Source organism: Suncus etruscus, chromosome 6 (assembly GCF_024139225.1).
Source record: "Suncus etruscus isolate mSunEtr1 chromosome 6, mSunEtr1.pri.cur, whole genome shotgun sequence".
NCBI lineage: Eukaryota > Metazoa > Chordata > Mammalia > Eulipotyphla > Soricidae > Suncus > Suncus etruscus.
In genome coordinates, this window is record NC_064853.1 from 116,854,842 (window position 1) to 116,882,454 (window position 27,613).

The window sequence follows — 27,613 nt, forward strand, 5'->3', positions numbered from 1 at the left end:
AAAGAACAACCTAACAATAACAACAACAACAACAAAAGACAACCCAATTTAAAATAGTTTTCCAAACAAAATTCCTAGGGAATGTACTTAACGAAGTATGTGAAAGGCGTTTATATGTAAATTCTAAGTCTCTATTAAAAGAAGTTGAATTTCTGGATCCTGCAAAAATTCAAAGGATAATCACTTTGAGAATCATATGTAATGAAAGAACCTAGAAAAAATGGACAAATTATTGTCCCCTATAATCTGCCAGTGTGAATTAAAGATAAAACTAAAGGTATCTGGAATACCTGAACAGACCTTTCACAATGAAATAAATTGAAATGGTAATCAAAAGTCTTTCCAAAAACAAAAGCCCTGGATGGGGATATAAATCTAAATATTTACAATATAGTGAATTCTTTCAGACCTTTATAATACTTTCAATTCTTTCCAAGGTCTTCCAGGAAATTGAAGAAACAGAACCGCTCCCAAATAGTTCTTATGAAGTTAGCATAGCCCTGATACCAAAAGCAAAGACACCACCACCCAAAACAAACAAACAAAAAAACAAAAAAGGATAATTACAGGTCTATATCCAAGATGTACACAAATGCAAAGATCCTCAACAAATTACTAGCAAATACAATCTGACAATTCATCAAGAAGATTATACATCATGACCAAGTAGAATTTATTCCAGGGATGCAAGGATGGTTTAGTTAGTATATGCAAGTCAATATAATATACCATATCAATAAAAGGAAAAATAATTATATGATCATATCAATAGGTGCAGAAAAGCATTTGACAAGATCCAGCACTGTAGGATGACACCCAGCTATTAGTCCAAGACAAAGGGATTCCCCCCAATTTCCTCCTTGCTTAAACCTCTTCCTTGATATGTAAAAGCCCACAGGATAGGTCTTTTGTCTCACTATCAACTTTCCCCCTCCTGGTGGATGGGTATTGGAATAAAAAAGAAAAGTTAGTTTTGGTTTGGTGCTTAGAGATACAACCAGGTGTGCACTGGCTCCATGGCTCCATGGTTCTCTCCTGACTGGTCTGGCTTATTTTTTTTCACCATTACCCTGTTTCTTCAAATCCATCTGTATAGGGTTTAGAAACACAGTGCCTGGGGTGATCTCGCAACCCATGGATTTTTATTTTACACAGCACCTTTTCATGATAAAAACTCTCAAAATGATGGGAATTGAAGAAACTTTTCTCAATATAGTCAAGGCCTTTACTACAAATTTATGACAAACATATTCAATGGGGAAAAACTAAAAGCCTGGACTTTTAGTAGAGGACCTTGAGAGAATTTTGACCCAGATCCTCTAAGGTCTGGCATGAGACAATGTTGTGCCCTCTCACCAGTCCTATTCAATATAGTACTAAAAGTACGTGCCATAGCAATTAGATAAGAAAAAGATAACAAGGTCATTCAGATAGGAAAAGAAGTCAAGCTCTCACTGTTTACAGATGACATGATATTATATTTAGAAACTCTAAAGACTCTACCAAAAAGCTTCTAGAAACAATAGGAATATATAGTAAAGTGGCAGGGTACAAAATTACCATGGAAAAATGTATAAGTTTTATATATACAAATAATAAAAGAGAAGCAGAAGAAAGAGCTATTAAAAATCCCTTTTCTGATTATGCCTTAGAAAATCATGTACTTCAGAATAAACTAAAGAGGTGAAAAACCTATACAATAAAACTATAACCCTACTTCTAAGAATAAAAGAGGGCACAAGGAAATAGGAACACATCTGCTCATGGGTGTGGAGAACTAACATAATAAAAATGGCAATACTGCCCAAAGAATTGTGCAGTAATACAGTCCTTATAAAGACACTCATGACATTTCAAATAAATATACAATTCTGAAATTCACAGGGAACAATAAACTTGCACGAATAGCTATAGAAATCCTTAGGAAGAAATTGTGAGTCATCACTTTAGTCAATGTCAAACTGTTCTATACAGTTGTAGTAATTAAAACAGTATAGTGTTGGAATAAAGACAGACCCTCAGATCAATAGAATAGACATGAATATCCTGATACAACTCCTCAGGAATATGATCAATTAATCTTTGATAAAGGAGCAATAAATACAAAATGGAGCTAATGGTGTTGAAAAACTGGTCAGCTACATGTAAAAAAAAAATAACCCAGATCTCTTTTTAGCATCATGCACACACAAAAAAAATCAAAATGGACCTAAGATCTTGATAATAACTTGAAATTATGAGGTAAGTAGAGCAAAATGTAGGCAGAAATTTCCAAAACATTGAAGCCAAGGACCTCTCCCATAGTTAAAAAACTACTAAGCAAGGGAAAGCAAAGCTAAGCAAACAGGACTACATTAAACTAAAGCTTCTACACTTCACAAGAAATGTGGTCAGTATACAAACACTGCCCAACAAATTGAGAAAAACTATTCACCCAATACCCATCCAATAAAGGGTTCATTTTCAAGGCAGTGGTAGAGCTTCACAAGAAAAATAAAATCTAACTCCATTCAAAAATGGGCAGAAGATGGGGCCAGAGAGATAGCATGGAGGTAAGGCATTTGCCTTTCATCCAGAAGGTCGGTAGTTCAAATCCTGGCATCCCATATGGTCCCCTGAGCCTGCCAGGAGCAATTTCTAAGCATAGAGCCAGGAGTAACCCCTGAGCGTTGCTGGGTGTGACCCAAAAAACAAAAAAAAAGGGGCCGGTGAGGTGGCGCTAGAGGTAAGGTGTCTGCTTTGCAAGCGCTAGTCAAGGAAGGACCACAGTTTGATCTTCCGGCGTCCCATATGGTCCCCCCAAGCCAGGGGCAATTTCTGAGCGCTTAGCCAGGAGTAACCCCTGAGCATCAAATGGGTGTGGCCCCTCCAAAAAAAGAAAAACAAAGGGGGGGGGGCAGAAGAGATCAACAGAAACTTCTTCAAGGAAGAGAAAAGATCTAGCCAAAGGGACATAGAAAAATGCTCCATCTAGGAAGAAAAAGACAAATATGAAATGACAGGGAACTCTGGTTTGTTGGTGGTATTAAGAAAGGATGCAACTAGATATCTAAGCCAGAGACAACAATGAAATGATTAGACCCAAATTTTAGCAACCAAATTTAAAAATGGGCCTGTTATGTCAGGGTAGGGTGAGGGGTGGTGGCATAGGATCCACTTTGGGAACTTTGGAGAGAGGTTGACACTGGTGGTCGGATTGGTCCTATAACATTGTATGTCTAAAACCCAACTTTGAATAACTTTGTCAGTAAAAGTGGTTTTAAAAATATTTTAAAAACGCTCTATTATATACCATCAAGGAGATGCAAGTCAAAACAACAATGAGATACCATCTCACATGATAGAGACTGGCACACATCAAAAAGAACAAACAGCCCAGTGTTGGTATGGATGCATAGAGAAAAGGATTCTCATTCACTGTTGGTTATATAGTTTGATCCAGCCATTTTGGAATACATTATATCCCTTCTTCAAAAAACCTAGAAATTAAGCTTTCATATGACCCAACAATATTACTCTGTGATAATCCTATAAGGATCCAAAAATACAATGCAAAATAGACACCTGCATTCCTATGATAATTGTAGCACCATTCACAATAACCAGGATCTGGAGGCATTGCAAGTGTTGAGAAAAAATAAATGGATAAAGAAACTGGTAAATCTCCACAATGGAATAATATTACAAAGCTTTTAGGAAAAGTGAAGTCATGAGTTGCTTATACATTGATGGATACATAATACAACAGTATTATGCTGAGCAAAATGAGCCAGAAGGAGAAGGATAGACATAGATGATCACACTCATTTGTGAGGTATCAAAAATGAATATAGTATGGTAATAATACCCATAGGTAATAGAGATTAGTATCAGAAAATGTAGTCAATGGTAGGAAGCTTACCACAAAGAGCAAGGGAGTGCATTTAGGGCAGAGTAAGGACCACTCTGACAATGAAAGTTGGAAATAATCACCTAGACAAGAACTGAGTGCTGAAGGGATATAATATTATATACATGACAACACTTCAATAACAATATTATGGACCACTGTGTCTAAAAGGCAAAAACAAAAGAAGAGGGAGAGATAGATAGATGGAGAGAGAGGGAGGGAGAATGGGAGGGAGAGAAATTGTCAGCCATAGAGGCAGGTAGAGTGAAGAATTGGAAGAAAACTGGGAACATTAGGAAAAGTACAGGGTAAAGTGCACTGTTGAAGGAATGGATGATGGACATTGTATAGCTGAAACTCAGTCATGAACAACAGAATGACAACCTCATGGTCATTTAGTTAAAACATTTGTTAAATGTTGCTCTGGTGAAGGAAGGGAGGTATTCTTTTTATGACTGACACCCAACTACAATCATGCTTGTAATCATGGTGCTTAAATATATTATTTAAAAAAATGAAAGATTTAGTTGGTCCGAGGGTTGTGTGTTATTGTTAAGCTGTTTAACATTGTCTCCTGCTCACGCCCAAACTTGACTAACTAGGAGTTTTGGGCCGGGTAGGTGGCGCTGGAGGTAAGGTGTCTGCCTTGCAAGCGCTAGCCAAGGAAGGACCGCGGTTCGATCCCCCGGCGTCCCATATGGTCCCCCCAAGCCAGGGGCGATTTCTGAGCACATAGCCAGGAGTAACCTCTGAGTGTCAAATGGGTGTGGCCCAAAAACCAAAAAAAAAAAAAAAGAAAGATTTATTCCTCATATAAAAAGAGTCAGACAGAAAACAAATATATGTACGTATTACAACACACACAAAAATAACTTGTTAAAATTATTATTTTTTGGTTTTTGGGTCACACCCGGCGGTGCTCAGGGGTTACTCCTGGCTGTGTGCTCAGAAATAGCTCCTGGCAGGCACGGGGGACCATATGGGACACCGGGATTTGAACCAACCATGTTTGGTCCTGGATCGGCTGCTTGCAAGGCAAACACCGCTGTGCTATCTCTCCGGGCCCCAAAATTATTAAAACAATTAAAAGACATGGATATCTGCACCAGGAGATAAAAAAAAACGCAAAATAAAACTTGAAGAGGATACAGTGCTAATGGGTTGAAAGAATCAGCATCAAAATTACTATGTGCGGGGTCCTAGAGTCCCCCGGAGGGGCCCGGCCAGCGGGGAAACGGCTGGGAGGCTCTTGGACTTCCGCACTCTTATTTTGCTGAGTTAAAAGAACAACCACACCTGTAAAAAATCTGAGAGAGGTTAGTAAAGAAGACCCCAGGCGAAGTTCCGGTCAGAGGCAAAATTTATTGGCTCAGCATCTCTATATATAGAGGAGGAGAAATGGGCAGGAAAAAGGACATGTCAATCATACTTTTTGGCGGGAAGGTTGTAGAACAAAGGCAGTAAAATATTCAAAAGAGGATGGAGACCTTATGTCTCCAAAATGGGACCTGCAGCCGCTTATCTGGGCTAACATCAGCCTGTGAAGGAGCAGGTCTTGAAGGTAACTGTTAACTCCGGAAAGAGGCTAAGGGGTGTAGTCTAGATCTGGAATTAGCATTGGGGGTGTTTACCATTCCCTTTGGCTTCAAAGAAAAAATCTCCTTCAGCTGTGAAATACCTTTCCTGTTAGTCCAACAGCTTACAGCAAAATCAGCAGATGGGCAGCCTTAGGTAAAGGCTGCATAAAAGACAGAAGACAGAAAAATTGATCCTCTGACAGGATACTGTCTCCAACATCTCCCCCTTTCTCTTCTAATAAAAGAAGGAAAGTCGTGCGTGGGTGGAAGACCCTGTCTTAGGCGTGCAGGGTTTGACCAGGTCGGACATGGCCATCAGCCGCATTTAAAATGATGGCTACGGACGCGGTGGGTGTGCACGGAGGATTTATACGCCGTAGCCTTATGGGGCCATGCCCTAACTGGGACCCTACTAATCCCGTCATAGGTATCTCCACAGCCGAGAGCACAAAAACCGGAGCGAGCTCCGTTTGTTAGCGATGCGCTCAATCTCCTGGAAACTCAGTGGCTGGAGGGGCGGCTTGGTGACTATAGCCAAGTTTTCACAGGAAGCACGTGGGGCTAGTTGGCAGTGAATTCTGAACAGAGGTTTTTTCCTTATCATCTGCCAGATTTTTAACAAGGTCCGTGAGTTTGCGTAGAGCCCATGGGCCAAGGGAAAGGAGCAGCATGAGGCTAATGAGGGGTCCCAAAACAGTGGACAGTATAGTGTGAAGCCAAGGAGAAGAGAAAAACCAGCCCTGGTACCAACTTTGTTCTTGATTAAAATGGCTCAGAAATTCTTTCATACCATCACCAATGTGTTGAACACTGTACAACATTGTTCCTTAAGGGCTACACAGATTCCCCCTTCCTAAAAAAAAAAGGAAAAATACCAAAGTAAACCACAGTGGTTAGCTGCACTAAGTTTGCTAGGGAGACAATAGTGTGCTTTAAGTAATGTAAACTTATTGTAAGTTTGAAACATTTGTAACAACAGTTATACTTAAGGCAGTAACAGATTTTTAAGTATGAACCAGTGAATAAATTATTGTGCTTACAGCGGTAGCACCCAGGCCTATGAATAAGGCTAGGGTGAGAGCAGGTTTGACAGGTAAGTTAGGCATTAAAATAATGAAAACACAGTAGTTTTAGGACTGAAAAAACAAATGTGAAACAATGGGGGAGATAAACCAGTGAAACAGGCAAGAAACGTTAAATTGGGGGCAATTATGAACTGAAAGGAGGAATTAATGACAAGAATTTGATTATAATTTTTAATAGGGGGGAATTATATTGGGTACCAAGGGGCAAAGTTCAAGTTTTTACCACTAGTTTTAAAGTTATGCCATGGTTGTTGAGGCTTTATACCGCATAGCAGAAGGTTGGTATTGTTGGTGAAGTGAGGCAGTTTGAACGGTGGGATGGATGAGTAGCAGGTACTGGAGGAGGCTTTGACCATGACGACGATGAGCAGCAAACAGCGCCAAAAGACAAAGTTTAAGTTTCACCATTTGTTTCAAGGTGATGCTGAAGTGAGGCTTGGGGTTGGATTGCAGAGCGAAGGGGTCAGAGACAGGCAGGGGGTTACCAAAGCAGAAGGGCGGTTGAGATGAATAGCAGATAGGCAGGGTCAGTGATGGTGGAGGCGTTGACCATTTGTAGGATGAGGTTCGAGGTGGGTGAATAGCAGGTACCGAAGGCGTCTGCGTTTGGACGGAGGGCGGAAGCGTTGATTATGACAAGGATGAGCTGAGAAGAGGAGGGCGGTCCGGAGGACAGCATGGGCTGGAAGGGTGAGGAAGCAGGCAGAGTTTTGAAGAGCCGAGGGTATGGGAGAGGTTGAGCTGACATTGCCAAGGGAGTTGGCTATGTTTTTTGGCACCATTGGAGAAGGAGAAGGGAAGGAACCAGAGGTGTTGTCATCGTCTTGCAAGGAAGAGTGAAGGGAAGCAAACAAATTAATGAAGCCTTGGTGCGAAGGGGGTGGTTGGCGGCAGTGGGCATTAAGGACAGCCAGGCAGAGTACCAATTTCAGCATTTTCTTTAGGCAGAGTTAGTTAGAAACAGGTCCGGCAGGAATGGTGGGCTAGCAGGGGGTGACAGGCTGTTTTGAAGTGGGTGAAGATAGGACTGCAGGAAGCTGTAGGAGGTCTATAAGAAAACAACTTGGCAGGAGGTAAAATGATTATTTTTGAATGCCACAGGAATGCATTTTGAAACCTTTAAACTGAACTTAAATGATTTCTTTTAAACTTCTTAGTTATTATTTTAAAGCTGGATGCTTTTTTTTTCTAGCCAAATTTGGCCTTATTCTATTGGCCTTAACTACACATAGCAGAAAAACTGGGGATTGCAAAGTTCAGAAATTCTCCAGGAAAAAGTTAATCCTGATGGCCATTTGAGAAATTTTTTGGGGTTTACCATCCCCTACCTTTTCTGCCATGCTGTTAGGACAAAGCTAGCTTAGCACAGGATTTTTAGCAGGATTTTACAGTTAGTTAGATGACCAGACTAAGCCAGATAAAAAAAATTAATTGAAATTTTAAAAATGGATAAGGCTTTAAAAATTGTATTTATATGAAATGCAAAAATAACAAATAGACAGACAGAACAAACACGAAACACAACATTGTGGCCACTTTCACGCATAACACACACACATGAACAGACAAGAGGATTTATTTAAAAAATGTATTGGAAAAATTGACAAGCGCTTTTAAATATTTAGCCGGCATGTTTGTAAAAAATTGTTAACATAGCTGGAGTGGAACTGCTGAAAATAAATTTTAAGGTTTAGCTTTAACACAAAACATTTTTAAAACAATTTTAATTTGAAGTTTCAAACATGAAGTAAGATGTTAGCAGTTAAAATTTTTGTTAAGTAAAATGGTTAGTGAGTGCTGTAGCAGGAGTTTTCACTGTGAAGTATATTATTTGCTGTAAAGGAACAGGTTTGTTATAAATTGGTTTTACAGTAGAATAGTAAGACAGCTGTAATAAAGTGTTAAAATTTTTATGATTAAACATGAGAGCATGAACTATGATTATTAAAGGTATAAAAATTGACTTAAAAAACAAACAACTGTTTTTACTATGAAGACTTAAAGTGAATAATTTGTAAAAAATATTAGATACCAAATTAACAAGATGTTTGGACATTATAAAATATAGTTAAAGGCATTTGATGTACTTTTACACTTAGAGCTGAAGACCAAATTATATTTAACACTTGTTAATTTGCTTATAAAATTTAGGTACCTTTATAATGCTAATTAACAATATTATTTTAAAAAAGGCTAACCACAACATGAACAGAGACAATTTAAGATTAAACTTGGAAAATGCAAAATTATGTTTACTTACCTTTGAGTTTAAAATCAGGCTTGAAATTAAGAAAAAGGACAAAGCTACTTAAGGTTTAATTTTATGAACATTAATTTATGAACAAATTTATTTAGTTAGTTATTACACTGTTTTTGTTTTTAAAATGGCTTTTATGCCACTGTTTGAACTATTTAATTGCCTTTAAGGTTTAGACTATTTGGTTTAAGTTTTTTTTTTTTTTTTTTTTTTTTTATGTTTTGCACTTAGGTACAGAGAAACTTACAGTTTTAAAAAGAGGTACAAAGTATTGCCACACATACGTGACCTTTGCATAGGTTAAAGAACTTTTCATGACATTTTGTAACACATTTAAGACTTTTTAATTTTACCAACTGTGGCCTTTATATTTAGAAAAACATTTCAACTTAGGCATCCCAACTCAGGAAAAAGAAACATTTGTAGCACCAGAGAGACAATTATAAAAACCTGAGGGAAGATAGGCATTTGTATAGTAAGGGATGGGAGGTTTTCGCCCTGCTCGCTGAATTTTGCTGAAGCGGCCGCATGGCCAAGAGGGGGGGGGGGGGGGGGAGTAGCAAAAGTTTGTTGCCCCGTGTGGAACCGGGTTTAAGCTGGGATTTGGAAAATGGGCGCTGTCCCTTTAAGGTGAAGCCAGCGATGAGCTCAGAGATTAGAATGTGTGCTTGCTTGCTGGAAGGAAAGATTTTACTGCGGAGAAAAAGTTAACTTTGCAAGAGTTCAGCTTTTCAGCGGGGGAGACAGCGCCGCCCCCAATAGATTTCAAGCAGGAGAGCGTGTAAGGGGCTGGGGTCACACGGCTTGAAACAGCTGTGAGGCCTTTTTTAATTAAAGACTTTGCTTTGTAGCAATTGCCGGCTAAGGAGGGGAGTAAGAACTTTGACGGAGCAAGGACGGAGCTGAGGCAGGCTATGGCAGGGTAGGAGAAACGCCAGGGAGATTTTTAAAGACTGCTTTTAGTTTTGCAAGGACAGAAAAGCTGGAGGCAAGGTTAGGGAAGTGGCTGACTGTTAGCGGCAGAGGCTACTGAGTAGGCGGAGAAAGACTTTTTTCATTAGGGAGAAAGACAGGAAAGGTAGTAGGTGGTTTTGCACTCGGCAGGAGAGATGGTATATAGGATGTGAGCATTTTGTTTTTGTGAATCAGAGTTGGAATCTGGAAGTGGAATTGTGGCTGCGGCGGAGGTAGAGCCAGCGTTAATAGTTTGCAGCTACGAGTGCTTTTTTGCTCCCCCGCACTTTGCCTCGCGGGGGGCTGAGGGGGGGGTGCAGGCTTAGAGAAGGGAGTGGCGGCGGGGGTTAGTAGAAGTTGGTTGCTGTGACACAGACCTGGAGAGTGACTCAGGCACAGAGCTGACAGGCTGGGACCTGGAAAAAGTGTGTCGTTTCTTTAAGAGCTCAGAGACTAGGATTTTTGCCCGCTCGCTGGCTAGAGATTAACAGCGCGGGGGGGAAAGCGGCGGAATTTTCGCCCGCCCGCCGGGGAGAGCTGCTCAGGGAAAAAAGCAGCGGCTTTAACAGGATTAGCACAGAGGTTGAAGCGGCAGAAGTGAAGATGAAGGGTTAAAGGAGGGAGGGAACTGAGAGATTTAAAGAGACAGGAACCTGAGAACTAGATTTTTGGCAAACATCATAAACAAAACATTAAGAAATTACAAATAACGTGATAACCATGGTAGCGAGTTCAATGGGTATTTTTGGCAAACATCATGAACAAAACATTAAGAAATTATAAATATCTTTTTTGGTAACCTCTATGTCTGATTTTTAAATCAGACTGTATCTCTTTAATGAATTTAAGTTTACTTAGCGATCACTCATGGTAGCGGAGCCAATGAGCGAAGCCTCCAAAAGCCAATTAGGAGGCGGCGAGGGGGACGACGAAATTAACTGCAGTTTATTTTGATCAAGGGCTGACTGTTTATACGCTTACCTTGCTGAAGTCCTTTTTTGCGTTTTACAAAACAGCTCCGGACACGCCCGGCCTCTGGTCGTCCGAGTGTGGTGGTCTCTCGAGCCCAGCGTTGGGCGCCAAAATGCGGGGTCCTAGAGTCCCCCGGAGGGGCCCGGCCAGCGGGGAAACGGCTGGGAGGCTCTTGGACTTCCGCACTCTTATTTTGCTGAGTTAAAAGAACAACCACACCTGTAAAAAATCTGAGAGAGGTTAGTAAAGAAGACCCCAGGCGAAGTTCCGGTCAGAGGCAAAATTTATTGGCTCAGCATCTCTATATATAGAGGAGGAGAAATGGGCAGGAAAAAGGACATGTCAATCATACTTTTTGGCGGGAAGGTTGTAGAACAAAGGCAGTAAAATATTCAAAAGAGGATGGAGACCTTATGTCTCCAAAATGGGACCTGCAGCCGCTTATCTGGGCTAACATCAGCCTGTGAAGGAGCAGGTCTTGAAGGTAACTGTTAACTCCGGAAAGAGGCTAAGGGGTGTAGTCTAGATCTGGAATTAGCATTGGGGGTGTTTACCATTCCCTTTGGCTTCAAAGAAAAAATCTCCTTCAGCTGTGAAATACCTTTCCTGTTAGTCCAACAGCTTACAGCAAAATCAGCAGATGGGCAGCCTTAGGTAAAGGCTGCATAAAAGACAGAAGACAGAAAAATTGATCCTCTGACAGGATACTGTCTCCAACAACTATGGTGTCTAAAGAATTATACATTCAAAGGAATCCCCTTCAAATGTCAGTGACAGTCTTCAAGGACATAGTACATATTACTACAATTCTTTTGTAATCATAAAATTCTTCGAATAGCTTAAGCAACTTCTAGAAGAAAGAAGAGGTGAAGTATTGCAAATCTTGGCTTCAATTATACTATACAATTATAGTAATCAAAACTGGTCATGGAATAAGTATAGACTATCAGACTAATGGAACAAAACTGAGATAAAAATATATGAATAGTTCATCTATGACAGAAGAGCTGGATGCATGAAGTGGTGCAGGAAAAGATTTTTCAGGGCTGGAGTGATAGCACAGCAGGTTTGCATGTGGCTGACCCAAATTTTATCCTTGGCACCCCAGGTGGTCCCCCAAGCTCTGCCAGAAGTAAATCCTGAACTCAGAGCCAGGAGTAATTCCTGTGCTGCGTGTGGCCCCAAAACAAAAACAAAAGGAAAAAAAGAAAAAAGAAAAGGCTTTGAAATGTTGCAAAAACTTGATAGTCACATGCAACAAAATGAAATAAACTGTATCTTATACCATTCCCCCAAATTAATTTAAAGTTGATTAAAGACGAGATTAGACCATAAAATTTTATTTTATTTTATATTTATTTATTTTTTATATTTATTTGTATTTATTTTATTTCATTCCATAAAATACTTTTAGGAAAACATAAGCAAAAGACCCAGTATCTTTCATGATTTGACTTTTTTGGCACGGATAAGAAAAACAAAAATAAACAAATGGGACAATATCCAATTTAAAAGGTTTTGCAGACAATAGAAACTGATTAAAATATAGACACTGGAGCCAGGGCAGTGGCACAAGTGATAGGGCGTTGCCTTGCATGAGCTAACCTAGGATGGACCACAGTTTGATCCCCCAGCTTCCCATATGGTCTCCCAAGCCAGGAGCGATTTCTGAGCTCATAGCCAGGAGTAATTCCTGAGTATCACTGGGTGTGGTCCCCAAAAAAGCAAAAAGGAAAAAAAAAAAAGAAAAAAGACATTAATGAATGGGAAACAAAAACTTTGCACACCATAAATCAGATAATAATAATAATAATACAATAGAATTTTAATTCCATATTAAAAATTATAACATTTGGGGCAGAGAGATAATACTGAACTAATGATACTTGCATTCATGTGGCTGACCACAGTTCTATTCCTCATACAATTTATGGTCCTCTGAGCAATGGTGGGAGTGATCCCTGAGCACAGATTCCTGAGCAGTGTTGGGTGTTAAACCAAATAAAACTAAAAACAGTTAGGATAACTAAAAATGTTCAGTAACTGCATCTCAAGACCTATAAGAGGCTAACTAATATATATTGACTTCCCATGTGAGATTTTACTCCCAAGCAAAAGGATTTGCAATAAAAACGAGTAAGGAGTTAAATATTGCTTTAGGTAGCAGATTGCTTTATTTTATTTTTTCCACCCCAACCCCCCTCAGATTACTTTATTTTGATAACATTGATTGTCATGTGTGAAGGAAGATTAATACTACACATGTGTATTATTTAATACATACTACTTACTCATAAATGCAAATTGGCTACTCTGAACTAAATATTGTGCTAGTCACAGAATATAAAATGAAAGGTAATGTGATGAATTGGAATATTGATCAAAGAGTATAAGAGGTCTAATGAACATTGGAAAAAGGAAGAGATACCATTCAAATTAAGTAAAAATATAATGGAGTAAAGTATTTTTTCTCTTTAATATCATTAATATTAATATCCTGAATTATTGCAATGAACAATATATTCAGTCTAATGTGTTTCAAGGGAATGATTATTTAAATAAAAGTTACAAAACCAAAAACAAAAATGTTACTAGTTTCTTTTATCTTCTTTGTATGATTTCCCAACATATAAAAAGAAATTATATCTATATCTACATCTGTATCTATATTTACATTTACACACAATGTATTTTTAAATTGTCTAATCATCTGTTTAGTTCCGCTTATGATAAAGCTTAATTTCAGTTCATGATTTAAACATTATAGTGTAATTGTTACAACCTTTAGGGGACAAGATGGGAAATGGAAAATATATATGTTTTCTTCTGTCCTAGAAATAACAAGTTGTATTATGATTATCACTAGGTATTAAATCATTCTTTTATTGGGTTGGAGCAATAGTGCAGCAGTAGGGCATTTGCCTTGCACGCAGCTGACCCAGAACAGACCTTGGTTTGATCCCAAGTGTCCCATATGGTCCCCCAGGAGCGATTTCTGAGCACATAGCCAGGAGTAACTCCTGAGCATCACCAGATGTGGCCCAAACCCTTCTCCAAAAGTCAGTCTTTTATTTTTTTAATTTAATTATGCAAATCTTAAAGGCAATGGGGCAGAGAGTTCGGGTCACCCAAATGAATGAACGAGCCATAAACAGTTTATGTGTTAATATACCAAAGTGAGAGTAATTATAAAAAATTATATGGCCAGATAACTTGGGAAGCACTAGGTTAAACACACCTAATATGGTATTTATATTATAGAACCTCTTATCTGAAAAATGTGACAACAGCACACTTACTAACAGAATTTCAGTAGAAAAGACATTCAACCTATTCTTTACTAATTCACTATTCCAAGATAGGCTTTGCTCATTTAAGAAGTCAGATATGATACTGCTTTTCTAAATATGGAGAATGACATTAATTGGGCAGGTTAGGGACCTAAGTAAGGCATGAGATCAGGTCCAAAGTTATTATTTCTGTTAGTTTGTTTTGAGGGGTGGGCAATACCAGTGGTGCTCTGGTTTTTACTCTTGACTCTGAATGCAGGTTTCACTCCTGGAGAGTTTGGGACAATATGGGATGCCAAGGATTGAAATCTGATTGGCTATGTGAAGGCCGGCACCCTATATACTATACTATCTCTCCAGTCCTTCAGGTCTGAGTTTTAACTTTGACAGGATAGTAGTGAAACTATATATATACATATATATATGTATATATACACATAAACACACATATATTTAAAATAGCAGCAAATCTTTAGTTCAGAAATATAGAAAGCCAAGACACAGTACAGTCATATACTCCAAACTTGCTGGGAATCTATATATTTGTAATCAAGGTGCTTAAATGAAGATATTATTTAAAAAAATAAAGAAAGGAATGTGTAAAGAAATGAAAAAAAAAAACCTAGGAGAAAAACCCAAATAGCAATTCTAATATTAGATGTATACCTTTTCTGTTTACACTGTTAAAACAAAATTTTATAGATTGGATAAATAAATGCATAAGTTTAATGAGTTCATGATTAGAAAGTTTTAAGATCAAAGTATGGACAGATATATATCTGTTGGAGGGCCTTTTCTGCTCCATTGACAATCATCTTTAATCTCTGACTTCACATGGTGTAAGGAATTGGAATTTCTGGGTGCTCTGATAAAAGAACTAAACCCATGCCTGAGGGTTCTACACCATCACCCTTCTTCAAAAGCCCCAATTCTCCCGCTATCATCTTATTTGACTTTAGCATATAAATTTGGGCAGAACACATCAATTCAACTTTGGGCAGTGGAAATAACAGAAGCAGAAAGGAAAGTTCTTCATTGAACCTGAAGAATCATTGTACATTATCAAAAATACACAGAGAAAATATTATAAATTACCTTACAGATCATTGTTATCCTGTCACGTGAACTAACGTGTGTGCATTTGGGATCCTAAAATGAAGAAAGAAAAAAATGAATGTTTCATTTCATAATTGCATATTTAAAATTATTCAGATGTAACGGGAAGATATCTGCTGTATAGATCCAGTTCTCAGTGAATTCTCAATAGCAGAAATATGAAGGCAACCTCCCCTAACCACATCACAAACAAACCTTTGTGGGAAAAAATGTCATAAAGCAATCACAAGAAAATTCTACATTATATACAGAAAATCCTGTTCACAAAAATAATCTTGACTGATTATCAAAAAAATTATAGTTAAAGTCATTGCAAGGTCTTTTTGATTGAAAATTTAGTGGAGGAGGATATACCACATGCTGAGGACAATCACAGAACGTGATGAAAATACTACTTTACTTTTGTTATAATGGTTTTCAGAAAACAAGAAATAGCATTAAGAAATGTGTAGGAAAGGGAACTCTTATTGTAAACTTATTGTTGGTGGGAATATAAATCAGTGTAGCCACTAATTTATATTCACTTCACTCTGACGATGGTGAAAACTATGGAGATTCCTTGAAAGTCTTGAACTACCAAGTGATCCCATTCTCACACCTCTAATTATTGTTCTGAATACAAAATATCCCAATTAAAATTTTATGTGTCAGGAGTTCGTGGAGTGGGAGAAAGAAGGAACCCTTGGGATAATGATGGAGGAATATTCTCTACTAGTGGATGTAGAGCAGTAGTATTGTAAGTATACACCAAACTGTTAGGCTGGAGAGAGAGAGATAGTACAGGAGATAATGTGCTTTTCTTGCACATAGCTGATGTTAAGTTCCTAGCAGCATATGATCCTCCATGCATCACTTAAGAATAAGCCATGAACAATGCAAGGTGTGGTTCAAAAACTAAAAAGTAATTCAAACAATAATATTAAATGCTGATGTAAATCATGATAAATCATGAAAATCATGATACTAAACAGCAAATAATAAAAAATATGTGTCCCCATGTTCACTGTAGATATGAAAACACCTTGAATATTCATAATTAATGACTTGACACACTATTCACTAAAGAACAATTTGTAGTATCTTGAGTGAATCTTAAGGGTATAATGCTAACTCAAAGAAAAATACAATATTTGTATTTGTGTAATATAAAATAGTTTTAACAAGAGCCAGAGAGATACCACCTGGATAAGGTGATTGCCTTGTTCACAATCTGGGTTTAATCCTCAGCATGTCTTATGTTCACCCAGTCCCTACCAGGAATGATCCCTAAGTGCAGTACCAGGAGAAAGTCCTGAGCATTGGTAGGTGACCACCAAAATAAAACATGGAGAAACAGAATTAACTCAAAGATAACAGAAATGATTGACATAACTTGAAGGAAGTGGGGTAAGAGAGTGGGAAAAATGGATAAAGGATGTCAATTTTATAGTGATGAATGGAAATTATTGTGTTGCATAGTAGCAAGCTGAACAATATACAAATGTTGAATTAAAATAATAACTAAAGCTGATATGAAGTGATAAACGAATGTTTTCTCATTTAAAAGATATGAAGGGCTAGGGAGATGACTCATAGGGATGAGTGCATGTATTTATTTGTTTTTTAATTTTGGGCAGCACTCAGGGGATTACTTCTTGCTCTGCTTTTAGAAATTACTTTTTGCAGGCTTGAAGGACCACATGGGATATTGGAAATCGAATTTGGGTCAACTGCATGCAAGCCAAATGCTCTACCTACTGTGTGATTGCTCTGTATGTATTCATATACATGTTTTGCAAGAAGCTCCAGGTTGATTCCTGGTATCACATGGTCTCCTGAAATGAACCCCTAGTGACTTATTGTCAGTTGATGCCACCATAAAAAGAAAGCAATATGACCCCAGAAAATAAGTCATAGTACATATTGAACTCATACATAGTTGAATATGGGAAAGTATAAAACCAATGAATTGTAGAAAATATTTTAGTGTAACTAGGCACTAAGAAGTTTGAAGAGAGGTTTAGGAATGTTGGCATTGAGGAAGTAGATAAGTTTTGAATGTAGATAAAAATTATGCCTTCTCCTTATAAAGAAATATGTGTATTTGGGTTCTGCATAGTATTCATTCTAAGTAGGTTTTCTTAATTGGACAAGACTCTTCCTGAGAGCATTCTTTGAATGTCTGGTCATTACACTTGCAATTCCCCACATTTGCTGCCCCCTAGTGACTCATGAAATCTCTTCTTTTTTAAAAATATCTTTATTTAAACATCTTGATTACAAATATGATTGTGATTAGGTTTCAGTCATGTAAAGAACACCCCCCCCCCCTTCACCAGTGCAACATTCCCACCACCAATGTCCCAAATCTCCCTCCATCCCACCCCACTCCCCACCTGTACTCTAGACAGGCTTTCCAGTTCCCTCATTCATTCACATGGTTATGGTAGTTCTCTGTGTAGTTATTTCTTTTTTTTTTTTAATTTTTTAATTTATTTTCTTGCTTCCTTTCTTTTCTTTTCTTTTCTTTTCTTTTCTTTTCTTTTCTTTTCTTTTCTTTTCTTTTCTTTTCTTTTCTTTTCTTTCCTTTCCTTTCCTTTCCTTTCCTTTCCTTTTCTTTTCTTTTCTTTTCTTTTCTTTTTTTTTACTCCTGGCTGTCTGCTCAGAAATAGCTCCTGGCAGGCATGGGGGACCATATGGGACGCCAGGATTCGAACCAACCACCTTTGGTACTGGATCGGCTGCTTGCAAGGCAAACACCACTGTGCTATCTCTCTGGGCCCCGTAGTTATTTCTATACCTGCACTCACCACTCTTTGTGGTGAGCTTCATGAAGTGAACTGAAAGTTCCAGCCTTCCTCTCTTTGTCTCTGAGGATTGTTGCAAAAATGACTTTTATTTTTCTTAAAACCCATAGATGTGTGAGACTATTCTGTGTCTATCTCTCTCCCTCTGACTTATTTCACTCAGCATAATAGATTCCATGTACATCCATGTATAGAAAAATTTCCAGACTTCATCTCCTGACGGCTGCATAATCTTCCATTGAGTATATGTACCACAGTTTCTTTAGCCATTCATCTGTTGAAGGGCATCTTGGTTGTTTCCAGAGCCTGGCTATTGTGAATAGTGCTGCAATAAATATAGGTGTGAGGAAGGGATTTTTGTATTGTATTCTTGTGTTCCTAGGAGTGGAATAGCTGGGTCAAATGGGAGCTCAATTTCCAGTTTTTGGAGGAATCTCCATATCGCTTTCCATAGAGGTTGGACTAGACGGCATTCCCACCAGCAGTGGATAAGAGTTCCTTTCTCTCCACATCCCCGCCAGCACTGATTGTTCTCATTCTTTGTGATGTGTGCCAATCTCTGTGGTGTGAAATGGTATCTCATCATTGTTTTGATTTGCATCTCCCTGATGATTAGCGATGAGGAGCATTTTTTCATGTGCCTTTTGGCCATTTGTATTTCTTCTTTGTCAAAGTGTCTGTTCATTTCTTCTCCCCATTTTTTTGATGGGATTAGATTTTTTCTTGTAAAGTTCTGTCAGTTCCCTGTATATTTTGGAGATTAGTCCCTTATCTGATGGGTATTGGGTGAATAGTTTCTCCCACTTAGTGGGTGCCTCTTGTATCCTGGGCACTATTTTTTTTTGAGGTGCAGAAGCTTCTCATCTTAATGTATTCCCATCTGTTTATCTCTGCTTCCACTTGTTTGGAAAGTGCAGTTTCCTCCTTGAAGATGCCTTTAGTCTCAATGTCATGCAGTATTTTACCTACGTGTTTTTTTATATACCTTATCCTATCAGGTCTCTCCTTTACATATAGGAAACATTAAAATTTAAACTTCAGTGCTATGAGTTTTTGCATTACAAGATCGCCCATCTATGTGAATCTTGGATCATGTGGTACAAGGTTATATATTCTACCTGAATTACATGCACTTTCAGTTAAACAGGAGACATAGCTATACCAACAGGCAGACAATGAGGATGTGTGTATTTGTGTGAATTTGTGTGTTAAAAATATGTATATATGTTTAACATGGACATTCCTGGAAATGCTCATAAGGTTGTATGTGGTGCTGAGGATGGAACTCAGGGCCTGGCATTGCTAGGCATATGGTTTCTACCCCTTGAAATAGTTACATGCTTACCTACTCCCCCTACCGTAATTATATATTTAACAACAGGTTTTTGATAGAATTAAGACTCAGCTATCAGGGTTAACTGAATTTAACCTTACTAATTATATCTTAAGATATAATTGATGGCAAGAGGCCCATCATTAGTGTCAAGAGTATTTTATCCAGGAATAGAATTTTTCTAATATGAAGGAGAAATAAAAACCATACCATACCAAATACCAAAATACTGAAGGAATTTGCCAATACTAGATATCCCTAAAAGAAAAGTTGAAAGGAGCTTTCTTCTTAAAAAAAAAAAGTTCAAAATATTGAAGTAAATAGAACCAGAAAACTAAAGACAAAATGGCAGTCACAAATCTCATGTACCATCATTACCTTAGTGTTAATACACTGAGCTTATCAATCATAAGGTATAGAATGACTTTACAGTGAAAAATTACATTGTCTACATGAGTCATATTTCAGTTATAAAGCCAGACTTAAAGTGGATGGATAAAAATTGGAATTGTAAGCCAGTGTAAAAAAATTAAAAGAAATGCTATATCAGAGAAAATAGACATCTTGTCAACAAAAGATAGCAAGGGCTTGGAAAGTTAGTCACAGGGGTTAATGCTCATATATGTGGACAACCCTGATTTTATCCTTGGTACCACATGTTTCCTGAATACACGTGAGTTGGCCCAGATAATCCCTGGTACTGCAGGGCCCATACTAATCCTCGGGGCCTCATATTGAATCTTTGACCAACTTGGCTGAAAATGATCACTTCCCCCAGAAATCCAATAGAAGGTGACAGGAGTGACAGAGTGATAGGAGCTAAAGCAAAATCAGTGGACTTCAAGATGAGATGCAGGAAACTTCTAGAAAAAACAGAGGATAATAAAAAAGAGTTTTGTTTTTTTGTATTTCAAGTTTTTTAATATAATTTTTATTTTAATCATAGTGGCTTACATATCATTCACTGTAATATTCCAGGTACATTTTAACATTGAATCAGGGGAATTTTCATCACCGAATTGTCCTCCCTCCACCTCCATTCCCATCCTGCCTCCCATATCCTCCACCTTCACCCCAGGGGCTGCTAGAATGAGTGGTCCCCTCTGTGTCTAGTTTACTACTTAGTGATCTTATAACTGTTTGGTCTTGGTACCTCCATTACTATTTGCTATTAAAGTTTGGGTCTCATGATTTCATTATTGTTGACTTTGGCTTGAAAAGCTCTCAGTTCTTTACCTCACATTTTGGGGTGCTCTGAAGACATAAAGAAATTTAAGTTTTTAGAGGAGCTGTAAAATACAAAGCTAAGTAGATGCCCTTCTTTGTTGCTAATATAGCCTCCTACTTGAATTCAGATATAATTGGACCCAAATATTCTTCCATTAACTGTGTGGTTCTGACTATATCATTGGATCTTATAACTCTAGAAGCTTTAGTTGATTTGATAAAATAAAAAAATGATCTCAGGCATTGGTTGTTACAGCCACTAGAATGGAGGTTTAACAAAATGAATAATTAATTTTGTTTGGTTGGTTATTTCTAACACTTTATAACCAGAAGATGGAAAGTTATTAATATAGAGTTTTTTTTTGTTTTTGGGGCACACCTGGTGGTGTTCAGGGGTTACTCCTGGCTATGTGCTCAGAAATTGCTCCTGGGTTGGGGCCATATGGGATGCCAGGGGCTCGAATTGTGGTCCATCCTAGGCTAGCGTATGTGAGGCAGATGCCTTACGCCCTGTGCCACCACTCTGGTCCCGAGATTTCTTTTTTACCACATTTCCAGTTGTTTTTGCATCCTGCAAAGCAGGAACTATGTGGAAATTGTATTTGATGTGAATTGTCACTATATTTTGCAGTGTTCTAATAGTGGAAGCATAGAAGAGACGTAGTTCAGGATGGTTCAGAGAAGTAATTTAATCAAATGGTTTGCAGGACTTTCTAATAATCAGTTCCATAAATGATCCATAAAACATTCTTTACCTGTATACATGTTATGAAAATTGTTATGCAGGTTTCAGTTGTTGATCCAAGCAGAAATTCTTTTTTTTTAAATTAATTAATTAATTTATTTTGTCATACTCGGCAGTGCTCAGAGGTTACTCCTGGTTCTACACTCAGAAATCAATCCTGGCAAGCTCGGGGACCCACATGGGATTTAAACACCATAGTTACAAGCATGTTCACAACTGGTTTTCAGCATAAAATGCACACCCCTTACCACCAATGTCCCACATTTCCCTCCTTCCATATCCCCTGCCTGTCTTAGAGACAGGCATTGTATTTCTCTATCATTGTCATGGTAGTTGTTAGTATAGTTATTTCTCTAACTGCACGTACCACTCCTTGTGGTAAACTTCATATCATGGGCAGATCTATCTGGCCCTCATCTCTATTGTCTCTGGGTATTATTATTACTATACTGTCTTTTGTTTTTCTCACATATGAAAGGGACTATTCTGAGTTTATCTCTTTCCCTCTGACTTATTTCACTCAACATAATAAACTCCATATCCATCTATGTATAGGCAGATATCATGACTATTTTTCCTAACAGCTGCATAGTATTCCATTGTGTAGATGTATCACAGTTTCTTTAGCCATTGAAGTTTTAGGAACTGGTAACAGAGCTGGAGGAGTTGGACAGTTTGGACAAATTGGAAGAGTTGAACTTGGATGGAGATGGTGGTATTTATTGAGGTAATCTTCCATTTTCTTCCTTAGCAGTGTTGGTCACATCTCATTATCTCACACTCACTTCTGAACCATTCCACACAATTTTCAAGTGACCATATGAATATATAGCCAGCACTCAGTTATCAGGTGGTAATTTATGAAAGGTTATGTGGTGGGGAGGATTTAACATCCTTCTTAAACTTTCATCTTACCAGTGTCATTCAGGAGTCAGTAACAAAGTTCAAGACCCTAAGATACTGAGTTCCTGAGCACAAGGTGAAGAATAAAAAGTTATGAATCTGAGAAACAGGAGGCAAATGCATACTAGTTCTGATTCACATCCTTATTCAGTCATCCATCTTTTCATTCATCACAACCTTTACTGAGCATCCTTTGACCTATATATTTAACACTTTTTAATATTAGGTACATACTGCTAGATATGATCAAAAATACAAATTAAAAATATTTAGGGCTGGAGGGATAGCACAGTGGTAGGGCGTTTGCCTTGCAAGCAGCCAACCCAGGACCAATTGTGGTTCGAATCCTGGCATCCCATATGGTCCCCTCATACCTGCGAGGAGCAATTTCTGAGCACAGAGCCAGGAGTAACCCCTGAACGCCACTGAGTATGGCCCCAAAACAAAAAAAAAATTTAGGCACTGTAGGTAGCAAAATTGTTATTGGAATGGTTTCATACATAAAACAATTTAACTTCACACCATCCACTACATTGTTCACTTTTGTCCACCATAGTTCAGTGACTTTTATTCCTGCCCTCATACACTGGAGAAAACTTTCTATTGAAGAGCAGCTCTCAGTTTCTGTTTCCTTTGGGTATTTGTTAGTATTTGTTATCCCCTTTTATGTTTCTTTTTTTTTTTTTTTTTTTTTTTTTTTTTTGGTTTTTTGGGCCACACCCAGCGTTGCTCAGGGGTTACTCCTGGCTGTCTGCTCAGAAATAGCTCCTGGCAGGCACGGGGGACCATATGGGACACCGGGATTCGAACCAACCACCTTTGGTCCTGGATTGGCTGCTTGCAAGGCAAACGCCGCTGTGCTATCTCTCCGGGCCCTTTTATGTTTCTTTATAATACATATATGAAAGAGATAATTCTAAGTCTATTTGTATTCTGACTAATTTCATTTGGCATGAGACACTGTGACTCAATATCTATAGTAGCAAATTTCATTTTCTCTTGAAGTTAAAGTGTTCTGTTGTATATTATAATTTCTTAAAAATTGTTATTGAATCAAATTAAGTTAAAATTTGTTCATTGCTACACAGTACAATAGATAAGAGTTGGAATCCACCTAGATGTCTAACTACAGATGAGTAGATTATGAAAATCTGGAACGTACATACAATAGAATACTATATAGCTGTAAGGAATGATGGAAAAATGCAACATAGATAGAACTGGAACATATTATGTTAAATTGCTCCTGCCTGGAATTGTTTTTTAAATGTTTATTTGTTCTCTTTCATTATTTGTCCTTATGAAAGTCTCGCATATTAATTTTATAACCTGCTGCCTTAGTATAAAAATCTATTGTTTCTGGGAGCTTTTTTTTTTTATATATAGTTTTTAGGATTTTCTAAATGTAGTATTATGTCATGCACAAATAGTGAGAGCTTGAAATCTTACTTTACTATCTGAATCCCTTTGATTTATTTTGCCTAATTACTATGGCAAGTGCTTCCAGTACTATATTGAATAAAATTGGTGAGAGTGGACATATAATAATTTCTTTATTCAGTTACCTGTTCGGGGACCCTCAGGTTATTTACAGGCTTTGACTGTTGTGAATTCATAGGAGTGAAAATATCTTTTCTGAACATATTTTTAAGCTTTTGAGATAGATATCAAGTTGTGGAACTGTTGAAAATTCATTGCTAATTTTATCTTGTTTTTGGTTCAAACCCAGTGATGATCAGGGGTTATTCTTCTCTCTGCACTCAGAAGTCATTTTTGTTGGTGCTTAGAGGACCCAGTGTAATATTGGGAATTAAACATGTGTTGGCCACATGCAAGGTAAACACCCTAACTGCTGTACTCCCACTCAGCCCCCATATTTTTAAGTTTTAAAGAAATGTTCTCATTGTTTCACTAAAAAAAAACAGACCAGTTAACATTTATAACATTAATGAATGATATCTCCCTTTCCCCCACATCCATGCCACCTGGTAGTGCTCAGGGGTTACACCTGGCTTTGCGATCAGGAATCACCTCTGCAGTGCTCAAGGGGATCATTTGGGATGCTGGGCATTGAACCCAGATCAGTCATGTCCAATGCAAATAAATGCTTTACCTGCTGTATTATCACACTGACCTTTGGAGGTATGTTTTATGGTCCATTATCTCTATTTTGGAGAATGTCCCATTGGAGAAGAATATTTATTCAGCTTTTTGGATGTGATAAGCCTGATACATATCCACTAAATCCCTTCCTTCCATTTCTTCCTTCAGTGCTAGTACATCCTTGTTAATTTTTAGCCTGGTATATCTATTAAGAGGTGACAGAGTGGTGTTGAAGTCTTCAACTACTACTGTGTTGTTATTAATAACTTTATTCTGTGCTATTAGCAGTTATTTTAAGTACTTCTATTGCCTCTCATTGGGTGCATTTGTGTTTGAGTGTCATTTCTTTCTGGTGTACACATCCCTTGATTAAGAAATAACCATACCCTCTCTCTCTTATAACCTTTTTGTTGTTGTTTTTGGGCCACACCCAGTGACGCTCAGGGATTACTCCTGGCTATGCACTCAGAAATCACTCCTGTCTTGAGGGACCATATGGGATGCCAAGGGATTGAGCCGCAGTTCATCCTATGCTAGCGTGGGCAAGACAGATGCCTTACTGCTTGAGCCATCACTCTGGCTCCTCTTATAACATTTTTCTTTTGAAAATGCAAAAACAAAGCGGGTTTATTCCAAAGCTCTGGGGCTCTGGAGACAGCCATGTGGACTGAAACCAGAAACCTGGGTAATCTAGGAAGGTATCTTTTATAGGTTTGAGGAACCTCCCTAGTTCGGAGTTAAACACAATGTCCAATCAGAGAGCAAACTTGTCCTTTTTCAAAAGAAAAGGTGACAATCTTGGGAAGTAGAAGTCCATTATTTTTCTACATATGTCAAATTTCTCTTAGGAGGGCATTGGCTGATGGCAGAAGGCCGTTGATGCCTTTTCTTATAACCTTTTTAAGTCTGAAGTTGATGTCTGATATTAGTATGGCCACACAAGCCTTTTTATGGGAGTGGTTTGCTTGAAGAATTGTCTTTCAATCTTTGACTTTCAGAGATTTTTGTTTTGATTATTCCAATGTATTTCCTGTGGGAAACAAAAATTTTGATTCAATTTTTTGACCTATTTTTTCCTCTTTATGTCTGTTAACTGGTGAATTTAATTTGTTGACATTGTGAGAGATGATTGTCATGAATTTTGTGCCATTTTTTGTTACATATTTTTATTTGGTATGTTCTTGGTATTTGTCTTTCCTTAAAGTAAACCCTTTACTTCTTTCTTGTGGTTGTTTTTGAGTATATAACGTTCCTGAGCTACTTATCCATGAAACTGTGTATCCTTTCTTCAAAACTGATTATGAAGTATTCTTGGTGAGGTGTTCATTTTATTAATTTTTTCACTATATTCCATCACTGCCTTCAGGCCCAGATAATTGCTTGTGATAAATCTTCTGTAAATCTTAAGTATGGTTCTTTGAATGCAATTTACTTTTAAAATGCTTTTAGTAATCTATATATATGGTTTTAATCATTGTTACTATGATGGGTCTTGGAATGCTTTTCTTTGAATCATGTTCAAATATTATTTTTTGTGTGTCCAGAATGTGGTCCAAACATTCTTCAGTTCTGAAATTTCTCACAGATGATGTATTTGACTCTTACTTCCTCAGAGGGGTTTTATTCCTGACCCTCTGGAACCTTAATGAGTCTCATGTTTTTCCTGTTGAATTATTCTATAGGCCTATTGCCACCTTTTTGCTTATTTTGAGGATTTTTTCCCATCTTCTGCTTATTTATTTTAAGACTCTTTTCTACCTTCTTCTGTTGTATGGAAATGTTATGCAGCTTATTTTTTAGTTCTCTTGATTCTATCCTCAGCATCTTGTTACTGTGCTGATGAGGCTTAGCAGTGAGTTTTTCAGTTCTGTTATTTCTGTTTGAAAAATTCTCATTTCTACTCTCAGATCCTCTTGAGTCTTATTGGTTGTAGTTTGTGTGATTTGTTCAAACTCTTTGAACATCCTCAATATTTTCTGTCAAAAATCCTTATCAGAAAGTCCATATATATGGGTGATATTTGTTGGGTCTTCAGCACTACTGTCTTCATTTACTGAGTGTGGTGGTGTTCTCTAATGCTTTCCCATTGTGACCTTTGTAGTGTAGTGTTTTTATGTGTTGTGGTGGGGTTCCATGACTAGAAGAAATGAATGGTTATGGAGCAAAGCACAGTAGCCATGCTCCTTTTTGGTTCACTCACCTCAGTTCAAAATGGTGCTTTTGAGTCCAAATGCTGCCCACATCTTGCCCCATAACTGCTGCTGCTGGTCACCAGTCCTTTCTTTTTCATAACTATGTTCTAGTCATGGAACACTCATCTTACTGAAGTTGCTTTTGAGTCAAAAAACTGCCTGCAGCATATGCCCACTGTCTCTGCTGCCAGTCACCAGTTCTTTTAGTCTCATGGCTTTAAATCTATGCCTGGTCACAGTCACCTCAGTTCAAAATGGCTATTTTTAGTTCAGAAGCTTTCTGCAGCCTGTAGCAGCTGCTGTCACTGATGGTCAGACCTCTTAGTCTTACGGCCACACTCTTTCCTGGGCACATTCACCTCAGTTGAAAGTGTCAATTTTGAATACAAAAGTCCCCTAGAACCTGTCTCTGCTGCCATTGTTGCTTGCCTTCAGTATTTTGGACTTTGATTCTCAGGAAGATTCTTAATTACTGCTTCAATTCCTTGCTTGTGACTGGAACTTTAAGCTATCTTCTTTCTACTCATGCAGTTTTAGGAGCTTATATGTTTCCAGAAATCTGTCCACATCTACTATGATCTCTACCTTGACAGAGTACATTTGTTATTGTAAGCTCTCATGATGGCTTGGATTTCTGGGGGCTCTTTTGTAATTTCTCCTCTTTTATTTCTGATACAATTTATTTGAATACTTTCACTCTTTCTCTCTCTTTTTTTTCTAGGTTAGAATCTTGCCAATCGTTTGTCTATTTTTGTTTAATGTTTTGAAAAAAAAAACAGCTCCTGGTTTTATTGATTATTTTTTTTGTTTGTTTCTGTGTTAATTTTTATTATTTCTAGTTTTTTCTTTTTTTCTACTTGTGTTTGGGTTCCTTTGTTGTTGGTTTTCCAGATACTTAAGGTGTGCCTTATGTTGTTGATTTTATCTTTTTCTTTTTCCTCATGTAGGCCTGTATCACTTTGAGTTTCTGCTGAATTACTGATTTAGTTGTGTCTCATAGGTTTTGGTAACTTGTTCTTCATTATTATATCCTCAAAGAATCCCTTTATTTTTTTCTTTGATCCATCTGTTATGAAATATCTGTTGTTCAGTATCTAGATGTTAGAGTTTCTTCACATCTTTTATATTTAATATTTTGTGCCATTGTTGTATAATAGGAAGCTTCTATGATTTTTATGTTTGTG

The 27,613-nt window shown here is 37.7% G+C and overlaps 1 protein-coding gene across 1 annotated transcript in view; it reads left to right on the top strand.

Moving 5' to 3' along the window:
* The window catches only part of HECW1 (HECT, C2 and WW domain containing E3 ubiquitin protein ligase 1), a 328,209-nt gene that overhangs the window by 86,158 nt on the left and 214,438 nt on the right, over nt 1-27,613 (top strand). The window lies entirely within an intron of this gene.